The sequence below is a fragment of the Hypanus sabinus genome, unplaced genomic scaffold (assembly GCF_030144855.1).
Source record: "Hypanus sabinus isolate sHypSab1 unplaced genomic scaffold, sHypSab1.hap1 scaffold_693, whole genome shotgun sequence".
Taxonomy (NCBI): domain Eukaryota; kingdom Metazoa; phylum Chordata; class Chondrichthyes; order Myliobatiformes; family Dasyatidae; genus Hypanus; species Hypanus sabinus.
The window spans coordinates 36,137-48,580 of NW_026781545.1; the positions used below are offsets into that span (position 1 = coordinate 36,137).

The 12,444-nt window shown below is 54.6% G+C and overlaps 1 protein-coding gene across 1 annotated transcript in view; it reads right to left on the reverse strand.

Moving 5' to 3' along the window:
* LOC132389884 (tonsoku-like protein) overlaps nucleotides 1–12,444 on the reverse strand; it is a gene marked incomplete at its 3' end in the record, with an annotated part of 239,660 nt that overhangs the window by 17,574 nt on the left and 209,642 nt on the right. The gene's annotated exons all lie outside the window — the stretch shown is intronic.

Sequence of the window (12,444 nt, forward strand, 5' to 3'; positions counted from 1 at the left end):
TGCCGAGGGAGTGTATTTGACCACAGGGACGTGAGGGACTGCCGAGGGAGTGTATTTGACCACAGGGATGTGAGGGACTGTGGAGGGAGTGTATTTGACCACAGGGACGTGAGGGACTGCCGAGGGAGTGTATTTGACCACAGGGACGTGAGGGACTGTGGAGAGAGTGTATTTGACCACAGGGACGTGAGGGACTGTGGAGAGAGTGTATTTGACCACAGGGACGTGAGGGACTGTGGAGAGAGTGTATTTGACCACAGGGACGTGAGGGACTGTGGAGAGAGTGTATTTGACCACAGGGACGTGAGGGACTGTGGAGAGAGTGTATTTGACCACAGGGACGTGAGGGACTGTGGAGAGAGTGTATTTGACCACAGGGACGTGAGGGACTGTGGAGAGAGTGTATTTGACCACAGGGACGTGAGGGACTGTGGAGAGAGTGTATTTGACCACAGGGACGTGAGGGACTGTGGAGAGAGTGTATTTGACCACAGGGAAGTGAGGGACTGTGGAGAGAGTGTATTTGACCACAGGGACGTGAGGGACTGCCGAGGGAGTGTATTTGACCACAGGGACGCGAGGGACTGTGGAGAGAGTGTATTTGACCACAGGGACGTGAGGGACAGTGGAGAGAGTGTATTTGACCACAGGGACGTGAGGGACTGCCGAGGGAGTGTATTTGACCACAGGGACGTGAGGGACTGTGGAGAGAGTGTATTTGACCACAGGGACGTGAGGGACTGTGGAGAGAGTGTATTTGACCACAGGGACGTGAGGGACTGTGGAGAGAGTGTATTTGACCACAGGGACGTGAGGGACTGTGGAGAGAGTCTATTTGACCACAGGGACGTGAGGGACTGTGGAGAGAGTGTATTTGACCACAGGGACGTGAGGGACTGTGGAGAGAGTGTATTTGACCACAGGAACGTGAGGGACTGTGGAGAGAGTGTATTTGACCACAGGGACGTGAGGGACTGCCGAGGGAGTGTATTTGACCACAGGGATGTGAGGGACTGTGGAGAGAGTGTATTTGACCACAGGGACGTGAGGGACTGTGGAGAGAGTGTATTTGACCACAGGGACATGAGGGACTGCGGAGAGAGTGTATTTGACCACAGGGACGTGAGGACTGTAGAGAGAGTGTATTTGACCACAGGGACGTGAGGGACTGCCGAGGGAGTGTATTTGACCACAGGGACGTGAGGGACTGTGGAGAGAGTGTATTTGACCACAGGGACATGAGGGACTGCCGAGGGAGTGTATTTGACCACAGGGACGTGAGGGACTGTGGAGAGAGTGTATTTGACCACAGGGACGTGAGGGACTGCCGAGGGAGTGTATTTGACCACAGGGACGTGAGGGACTGTGGAGAGAGTGTATTTGACCACAGGGACGTGAGGGACTGCGGAGAGAGTGTATTTGACCACAGGGACGTGAGGGACTGTGGAGAGAGTGTATTTGACCGCGGGACGTGAGGGACTGTGGAGAGAGTGTATTTGACCACAGGGACGTGAGGGACTGTGGGGAGAGTGTATTTGACCGCAGGGACGTGAGGGACTGTGGGGAGAGTGTATTTGACCACAGGGACGTGAGGGACTGTGGAGAGAGTGTATTTGACCACAGGGACGTGAGGGACTGTGGGGAGAGTGTTTTTGACCACAGGGACATGTGGGACTGTGGAGAGAGTGTATTTGACCACAGGGACGTGAGGGACTGTGGAGAGAGTGTATTTGACCACAGGGACGTGAGGGACTGCCGAGGGAGTGTATTTGATCACAGGGACGTGAGCGACTGTGGAGAGAGTGTATTTGACCACAGGGACGTGAGGGACTGTGGAGAGAGTGTATTTGACCACAGGGACGTGAGGGACTGCCGAGGGAGTGTATTTGACCACAGGGACCTGAGGGACTGTGGAGAGAGTGTATTTGACCACAGGGACGTGAGGGACTGTGGAGAGAGTGTATTTGACTACAGGGACGTGAGGGACTGTGGAGAGAGTGTATTTGAACACAGGGATGTGAGGGACTGCCGAGGGAGTGTATTTGACCACAGGGACGTGAGGGACTGTGGAGAGAGTGTATTTGACCACAGGGACATGAGGGACTGTGGAGAGAGTGTATTTGACCACAGGGACGTGAGGGACTGTGGAGAGAGTGTATTTGACCACAGGGACGTGAGGGACAGCCGAGGGAGTGTATTTGACCACAGGGACGTGAGGGACTGTGGAGAGATTGTATTTGACCACAGGGACATGAGGGACTGTGGAGAGAGTGTATTTGACTACAGGGACGTGAGGGACTTTGGAGAGAGTGTATTTGACCACAGGGACGTGAGGGACTGTGGAGAGAGTGTATTTGACCACAGGGATGTGAGGGACTGTGGAGAGAGTGTATTTGACCACAGGGACGTGAGGGACTGCCGAGGGAGTGTATTTGACCACAGGGACGTGAGGGACTGTGGAGAGAGTGTATTTGACCACAGGGACGTGAGGGACTGTGGAGAGAGTGTATTTGACCACAGGGAAGTGAGGGACTGTGGAGAGAGTGTATTTGACCACAGGGACGTGAGGGACTGCCGAGGGAGTGTATTTGACCACAGGGACGCGAGGGACTGTGGAGAGAGTGTATTTGACCACAGGGACGTGAGGGACAGTGGAGAGAGTGTATTTGACCACAGGGACGTGAGGGACTGCCGAGGGAGTGTATTTGACCACAGGGACGTGAGGGACTGTGGAGAGAGTGTATTTGACCACAGGGACGTGAGGGACTGTGGAGAGAGTGTATTTGACCACAGGGACGTGAGGGACTGTGGAGAGAGTGTATTTGACCACAGGGACGTGAGGGACTGTGGAGAGAGTGTATTTGACCACAGGGACGTGAGGGACTGTGGAGAGAGTGTATTTGACCACAGGAACGTGAGGGACTGTGGAGAGAGTGTATTTGACCACAGGGACGTGAGGGACTGCCGAGGGAGTGTATTTGACCACAGGGATGTGAGGGACTGTGGAGAGAGTGTATTTGACCACAGGGACGTGAGGGACTGTGGAGAGAGTGTATTTGACCACAGGGACATGAGGGACTGCGGAGAGAGTGTATTTGACCACAGGGACGTGAGGACTGTGGAGAGAGTGTATTTGACCACAGGGACGTGAGGGACTGCCGAGGGAGTGTATTTGACCACAGGGACGTGAGGGACTGTGGAGATAGTGTATTTGACCACAGGGACATGAGGGACTGCCGAGGGAGTGTATTTGACCACAGGGACGTGAGGGACTGTGGAGAGAGTGTATTTGACCACAGGGACGTGAGGGACTGCCGAGGGAGTGTATTTGACCACAGGGACGTGAGGGACTGCGGAGAGAGTGTATTTGACCACAGGGACGTGAGGGACTGCCGAGGGAGTGTATTTGACCACAGGGACGTGAGGGACTGTGGAGAGAGTGTATTTGACCACAGGGACGTGAGGGACTGTGGAGAGAGTGTATTTGACCACAGGGACGTGAGGGACTGTGGAGAGAGTGTATTTGACCACAGGGACGTGAGGGACTGTGGAGAGAGTGTATTTGACCACAGGGACGTGAGGGACTGTGGAGAGAGTGTATTTGACCACAGGAACGTGAGGGACTGTGGAGAGAGTGTATTTGACCACAGGGACGTGAGGGACTGCCGAGGGAGTGTATTTGACCACAGGGATGTGAGGGACTGTGGAGAGAGTGTATTTGACCACAGGGACGTGAGGGACTGTGGAGAGAGTGTATTTGACCACAGGGACATGAGGGACTGCGGAGAGAGTGTATTTGACCACAGGGACGTGAGGACTGTGGAGAGAGTGTATTTGACCACAGGGACGTGAGGGACTGCCGAGGGAGTGTATTTGACCACAGGGACGTGAGGGACTGTGGAGATAGTGTATTTGACCACAGGGACATGAGGGACTGCCGAGGGAGTGTATTTGACCACAGGGACGTGAGGGACTGTGGAGAGAGTGTATTTGACCACAGGGACGTGAGGGACTGCCGAGAGAGTGTATTTGACCGCGGGATGTGAGGGACTGTGGAGAGAGTGTATTTGACCACAGGGACGTGAGGGACTGTGGGGAGAGTGTATTTGACCGCAGGGACGTGAGGGACTGTGGGGAGAGTGTATGTGACCACAGGGACGTGAGGGACTGTGGAGAGAGTGTATTTGACCACAGGGACGTGAGGGACTGTGGGGAGAGTGTTTTTGACCACAGGGACGTGTGGGACTGTGGAGAGAGTGTATTTGACCACAGGGACGTGAGGGACTGTGGAGAGAGTGTATTTGACCACAGGGACGTGAGGGACTGCCGAGGGAGTGTATTTGATCACAGGGACGTGAGCGACTGTGGAGAGAGTGTATTTGACCACAGGGACGTGAGGGACTGTGGAGAGACTGTATTTGACCACAGGGACGTGAGGGACTGTCGAGGGAGTGTATTTGACCACAGGGACCTGAGGGACTGTGGAGAGAGTGTATTTGACCACAGGGACGTGAGGGACTGTGGAGAGAGTGTATTTGACCACAGGGACCTGAGGGACTGTGGAGAAAGTGTATTTGACCACAGGGACGTGAGGACTGTGGAGAGAGTGTATTTGACCACAGGGACGTGAGGGACTGTGGAGAGAGTGTATTTGACCACAGGGACGTGAGGGACTGTGGAGAGAGTGTATTTGACCACAGGGACGTGAGGGACTGTGGAGAGAGTGTATTTGACCACAGGGACGTGAGGACTGTGGAGAGAGTGTATTTGACCACAGGGACGTGAGGGACTGTGGAGAGAGTGTATTTGAACACAGGGATGTGAGGGACTGCCGAGGGAGTGTATTTGACCACAGGGACGTGAGGGACTGTGGAGAGAGTGTATTTGACCACAGGGACATGAGGGACTGTGGAGAGAGTGTATTTGACCACAGGGACGTGAGGGACTGTGGAGAGAGTGTATTTGACCACAGGGACGTGAGGGACAGCCGAGGGAGTGTATTTGACCACAGGGACGTGAGGGACTGTGGAGAGATTGTATTTGACCACAGGGACATGAGGGACTGTGGAGAGAGTGTATTTGACTACAGGGACGTGAGGGACTTTGGAGAGAGTGTATTTGACCACAGGGACGTGAGGGACTGCCGAGGGAGTGTATTTGACTACAGGGACGTGAGGGACTGTGGAGAGAGTGTATTTGACCACAGGGACGTGAGGGACTGCCGAGGGAGTGTATTTGACCACAGGGACGTGAGGGACTGTGGAGAGATTGTATTTGACCACAGGGACGTGAGGGACTGCCGAGGGAGTGTATTTGACCACAGGGACGTGAGGGACTGTGGAGAGAGTGTATTTGACCACAGGGACATGAGGGACTGTGGGGGGAGTGTATTTGACCACAGGGACGTGAGGGACTGTGGAGAGAGTGTATTTGATCACAGGGACGTGAGGGACTGTGGAGAGAGTGTATTTGATCACAGGGACGTGAGGGACTGTGGAGGGAGTGTATTTGACCACAGGGACGTGAGGGACTGTGGAGAGAGTGTATTTGACCACAGGGACGTGAGGGACTGTGGAGAGAGTGTATTTGACCACAGGGACGTGAGGGACTGCCGAGGGAGTGTATTTGACCACAGGGACGTGAGGGACTGTGGAGAGAGTGTATTTGACCACAGCGACGTGAGGGACTGCGGAGAGAGTGTATTTGACCACAGGGACGTGAGGGACTGTGGAGAGAGTGTATTTGACCACAGGGACGTGAGGGACTGTGGAGAGAGTGTATTTGAACACAGGGATGTGAGGGACTGCCGAGGGAGTGTATTTGACCACAGGGACGTGAGGGACTGTGGAGAGAGTGTATTTGACCACAGGGACATGAGGGACTGTGGAGAGAGTGTATTTGACCACAGGGACGTGAGGGACTGTGGAGAGAGTGTATTTGACCACAGGGACGTGAGGGACAGCCGAGGGAGTGTATTTGACCACAGGGATGTGAGGGACTGTGGAGAGATTGTATTTGACCACAGGGACATGAGGGACTGTGGAGAGAGTGTATTTGACTACAGGGACGTGAGGGACTTTGGAGAGAGTGTATTTGACCACAGGGACGTGAGGGACTGTGGAGAGAGTGTATTTGACCACAGGGACGTGAGGGACTGTGGAGAGAGTGTATTTGACCACAGGGACGTGAGGGACTGCCGAGGGAGTGTATTTGACCACAGGGACGTGAGGGACTGTGGAGAGAGTGTATTTGACCACAGGGACGTGAGGGACTGCCGAGGGAGTGTATTTGACTACAGGGACGTGAGGGACTGTGGAGAGAGTGTATTTGACCACAGGGACGTGAGGGACTGCCGAGGGAGTGTATTTGACCACAGGGACGTGAGGGACTGTGGAGAGAGTGTATTTGACCACAGGGACGTGAGGGACTGCCGAGGGAGTGTATTTGACCACAGGGACGTGAGGGACTGTGGAGAGAGTGTATTTGACCACAGGGATGTGAGGGACTGTGGGGGGAGTGTATTTGACCACAGGGACGTGAGGGACTGTGGAGAGAGTGTATTTGATCACAGGGATGTGAGCGACTGTGGAGGGAGTGTATTTGACCACAGTGACGTGAGGGACTGTGGAGAGAGTGTATTTGACCACAGGGACGTGAGGGACTGTGGAGAGAGTGTATTTGACCACAGGGACGTGAGGGACTGCCGAGGGAGTGTATTTGACCACAGGGACGTGAGGGACTGTGGAGAGAGTGTATTTGACCACAGGGACGTGAGGGACTGCGGAGAGAGTGTATTTGACCACAGGGACGTGAGGGACTGTGGAGAGAGTGTATTTGACCGCGGGACGTGAGGGACTGTGGAGAGAGTGTATTTGACCACAGGGACGTGAGGGACTGTGGGGAGAGTGTATTTGACCGCAGGGACGTGAGGGACTGTGGAGAGAGTGTATTTGACCACAGGGACGTGAGGGACTGTGGGGAGAGTGTATTTGACCGCAGGGACGTGAGGGACTGTGGGGAGAGTGTATTTGACCACAGGGACGTGAGGGACTGTGGAGAGAGTGTATTTGACCACAGGGACGTGAGGGACTGTGGGGAGAGTGTATTTGACCACAGGGACGTGAGGGACTGTGGAGAGAGTGTATTTGACCACAGGGACGTGAGGGACTGTGGAGAGAGTGTATTTGACCACAGGGACGTGAGGACTGTGGAGAGAGTGTATTTGACCACAGGGACGTGAGGGACTGTGGAGAGAGTGTATTTGACCACAGGGACGTGAGGGACTGCCGAGGGAGTGTATTTGACCACAGGGACGCGAGGGACTGTGGAGAGAGTGTATTTGACCACAGGGACGTGAGGGACAGTGGAGAGAGTGTATTTGACCACAGGGACGTGAGGGACTGCCGAGGGAGTGTATTTGACCACAGGGACGTGAGGGACTGTGGAGAGAGTGTATTTGACAACAGGGACGTGAGGGACTGTGGAGAGAGTGTATTTGACCACAGGGACGTGAGGGACTGTGGAGAGAGTGTATTTGACCACAGGGACGTGAGGGACTGTGGAGAGAGTGTATTTGACCACAGGGACGTGAGGGACTGTGGAGAGAGTGTATTTGACCACAGGAACGTGAGGGACTGTGGAGAGAGTGTATTTGACCACAGGGACGTGAGGGACTGCCGAGGGAGTGTATTTGACCACAGGGATGTGAGGGACTGTGGAGAGAGTGTATTTGACCACAGGGACGTGAGGGACTGTGGAGAGAGTGTATTTGACCACAGGGACATGAGGGACTGCGGAGAGAGTGTATTTGACCACAGGGACGTGAGGACTGTGGAGAGAGTGTATTTGACCACAGGGACGTGAGGGACTGCCGAGGGAGTGTATTTGACCACAGGGACGTGAGGGACTGTGGAGATAGTGTATTTGACCACAGGGACATGAGGGACTGCCGAGGGAGTGTATTTGACCACAAGGACGTGAGGGACTGTGGAGAGAGTGTATTTGACCACAGGGACGTGAGGGACTGCCGAGGGAGTGTATTTGACCACAGGGACGTGAGGGACTGCGGAGAGAGTGTATTTGACCACAGGGACGTGAGGGACTGTGAAGAGAGTGTATTTGACCGCGGGATGTGAGGGACTGTGGAGAGAGTGTATTTGACCAAAGGGACGTGAGGGACTGTGGGGAGAGTGTATTTGACCGCAGGGACGTGAGGGACTGTGGGGAGAGTGTATGTGACCACAGGGACGTGAGGGACTGTGGAGAGAGTGTATTTGACCACAGGGACGTGAGGGACTGTGGGGAGAGTGTTTTTGACCACAGGGACGTGTGGGACTGTGGAGAGAGTGTATTTGACCACAGGGACGTGAGGGACTGTGGAGAGAGTGTATTTGACCACAGGGACGTGAGGGACTGCCGAGGGAGTGTATTTGATCACAGGGACGTGAGCGACTGTGGAGAGAGTGTATTTGACCACAGGGACGTGAGGGACTGTGGAGAGAGTGTATTTGACCACAGGGACGTGAGGGACTGTCGAGGGAGTGTATTTGACCACAGGGACCTGAGGGACTGTGGAGAGAGTGTATTTGACCACAGGGACGTGAGGGACTGTGGAGAGAGTGTATTTGACCACAGGGACCTGAGGGACTGTGGAGAAAGTGTATTTGACCACAGGGACGTGAGGACTGTGGAGAGAGTGTATTTGACCACAGGGACGTGAGGGACTGTGGAGAGAGTGTATTTGACCACAGGGACGTGAGGGACTGTGGAGAGAGTGTATTTGACCACAGGGACGTGAGGGACTGTGGAGAGAGTGTATTTGACCACAGGGACGTGAGGACTGTGTATTTGACCACAGGGACGTGAGGGACTGTGGAGAGAGTGTATTTGAACACAGGGATGTGAGGGACTGCCGAGGGAGTGTATTTGACCACAGGGACGTGAGGGACTGTGGAGAGAGTGTATTTGACCACAGGGACATGAGGGACTGTGGAGAGAGTGTATTTGACCACAGGGACGTGAGGGACTGTGGAGAGAGTGTATTTGACCACAGGGACGTGAGGGACTGTGGAGAGAGTGTATTTGACCACAGGGACGTGAGGGACTGTGGAGAGATTGTATTTGACCACAGGGACATGAGGGACTGTGGAGAGAGTGTATTTGACTACAGGGACGTGAGGGACTTTGGAGAGAGTGTATTTGACCACAGGGACGTGAGGGACTGCCGAGGGAGTGTATTTGACTACAGGGACGTGAGGGACTGTGGAGAGAGTGTATTTGACCACAGGGACGTGAGGGACTGCCGAGGGAGTGTATTTGACCACAGGGACGTGAGGGACTGTGGAGAGATTGTATTTGACCACAGGGACGTGAGGGACTGCCGAGGGAGTGTATTTGACCACAGGGACGTGAGGGACTGTGGAGAGAGTGTATTTGACCACAGGGACATGAGGGACTGTGGGGGGAGTGTATTTGACCACAGGGACGTGAGGGACTGTGGAGAGAGTGTATTTGATCACAGGGACGTGAGGGACTGTGGAGAGAGTGTATTTGATCACAGGGACGTGAGGGACTGTGGAGGGAGTGTATTTGACCACAGGGACGTGAGGGACTGTGGAGAGAGTGTATTTGACCACAGGGACGTGAGGGACTGTGGAGAGTGTGTATTTGACCACAGGGACGTGAGGGACTGCCGAGGGAGTGTATTTGACCACAGGGACGTGAGGGACTGTGGAGAGAGTGTATTTGACCACAGGGACGTGAGGGACTGCGGAGAGAGTGTATTTGACCACAGGGACGTGAGGGACTGTGGAGAGAGTGTATTTGACCACAGGGACGTGAGGGACTGTGGAGAGAGTGTATTTGACCACAGGGACGTGAGGCACTGTGGAGAGAGTGTATTTGAACACAGGGATGTGAGGGACTGCCGAGGGAGTGTATTTGACCACAGGGACGTGAGGGACTGTGGAGAGAGTGTATTTGACCACAGGGACATGAGGGACTGTGGAGAGAGTGTATTTGACCACAGGGACGTGAGGGACTGTGGAGAGAGTGTATTTGACCACAGGGACGTGAGGGACAGCCGAGGGAGTGTATTTGACCACAGGGATGTGAGGGACTGTGGAGAGATTGTATTTGACCACAGGGACATGAGGGACTGTGGAGAGAGTGTATTTGACTACAGGGACGTGAGGGACTTTGGAGAGAGTGTATTTGACCACAGGGACGTGAGGGACTGTGGAGAGAGTGTATTTGACCACAGGGACGTGAGGGACTGTGGAGAGAGTGTATTTGACCACAGGGACGTGAGGGACTGCCGAGGGAGTGTATTTGACCACAGGGACGTGAGGGACTGTGGAGAGAGTGTATTTGACCACAGGGACGTGAGGGACTGCCGAGGGAGTGTATTTGACTACAGGGACGTGAGGGACTGTGGAGAGAGTGTATTTGACCACAGGGACGTGAGGGACTGCCGAGGGAGTGTATTTGACCACAGGGACGTGAGGGACTGTGGAGAGAGTGTATTTGACCACAGGGACGTGAGGGACTGCCGAGGGAGTGTATTTGACCACAGGGACGTGAGGGACTGTGGAGAGAGTGTATTTGACCACAGGGATGTGAGGGACTGTGGGGGGAGTGTATTTGACCACAGGGACGTGAGGGACTGTGGAGAGAGTGTATTTGATCACAGGGATGTGAGCGACTGTGGAGGGAGTGTATTTGACCACAGTGACGTGAGGGACTGTGGAGAGAGTGTATTTGACCACAGGGACGTGAGGGACTGTGGAGAGAGTGTATTTGACCACAGGGACGTGAGGGACTGCCGAGGGAGTGTATTTGACCACAGGGACGTGAGGGACTGTGGAGAGAGTGTATTTGACCACAGGGACGTGAGGGACTGCGGAGAGAGTGTATTTGACCACAGGGACGTGAGGGACTGTGGAGAGAGTGTATTTGACCGCGGGACGTGAGGGACTGTGGAGAGAGTGTATTTGACCACAGGGACGTGAGGGACTGTGGGGAGAGTGTATTTGACCGCAGGGACGTGAGGGACTGTGGAGAGAGTGTATTTGACCACAGGGACGTGAGGGACTGTGGGGAGAGTGTATTTGACCGCAGGGACGTGAGGGACTGTGGGGAGAGTGTATTTGACCACAGGGACGTGAGGGACTGTGGAGAGAGTGTATTTGACCACAGGGACGTGAGGGACTGTGGGGAGAGTGTATTTGACCACAGGGACGTGAGGGACTGTGGAGAGAGTGTATTTGACCACAGGGACGTGAGGGACTGTGGAGAGAGTGTATTTGACCACAGGGACGTGAGGGACTGTGGAGAGAGTGTATTTGACCACAGGGACGTGAGGGACTGTGGAGAGAGTGTATTTGACCACAGGGACGTGAGGGACTGCGGAGAGAGTGTATTTGACCACAGGAACGTGAGGGACTGTGGAGAGAGTGTATTTGACCACAGGGACGTGAGGGACTGCCGAGGGAGTGTATTTGACCACAGGTACGTGAGGGACTGCCGAGGGAGTGTATTTGACCACAGGGACGTGAGGGACTGCGGAGAGAGTGTATTTGACCACAGGGACGTGAGGGACTGTGGAGAGAGTGTATTTGACCGCGGGACGTGAGGGACTGTGGAGAGAGTGTATTTGACCACAGGGACGTGAGGGACTGTGGGGAGAGTGTATTTGACCGCAGGGACGTGAGGGACTGTGCGGAGAGTGTATTTGACCACAGGGACGTGAGGGACTGTGGAGAGAGTGTATTTGACCACAGGGACGTGAGGGACTGTGGGGAGAGTGTTTTTGACCACAGGGACGTGTGGGACTGTGGAGAGAGTGTATTTGACCACAGGGACGTGAGGGACTGTGGAGAGAGTGTATTTGACCACAGGGACGTGAGGGACTGCCGAGGGAGTGTATTTGATCACAGGGACGTGAGCGACTGTGGAGAGAGTGTATTTGACCACAGGGACGTGAGGGACTGTGGAGAGAGTGTATTTGACCACAGGGACGTGAGGGACTGCCGAGGGAGTGTATTTGACCACAGGGACCTGAGGGACTGTGGAGAGAGTGTATTTGACCACAGGGACGTGAGGGACTGTGGAGAGAGTGTATTTGACCACAGGGACGTGAGGGACTGTGGAGAGAGTGTATTTGACCACAGGGATGTGAGGGACTGCCGAGGGAGTGTATTTGACCACAGGGACGTGAGGGACTGTGGAGAGAGTGTATTTGACCACAGGGACATGAGGGACTGTGGAGAGAGTGTATTTGACCACAGGGACGTGAGGGACTGTGGAGAGAGTGTATTTGACCACAGGGACGTGAGGGACAGCCGAGGGAGTGTATTTGACCACAGGGACGTGAGGGACTGTGGAGAGATTGTATTTGACCACAGGGACATGAGGGACTGTGGAGAGAGTGTATTTGACTACAGG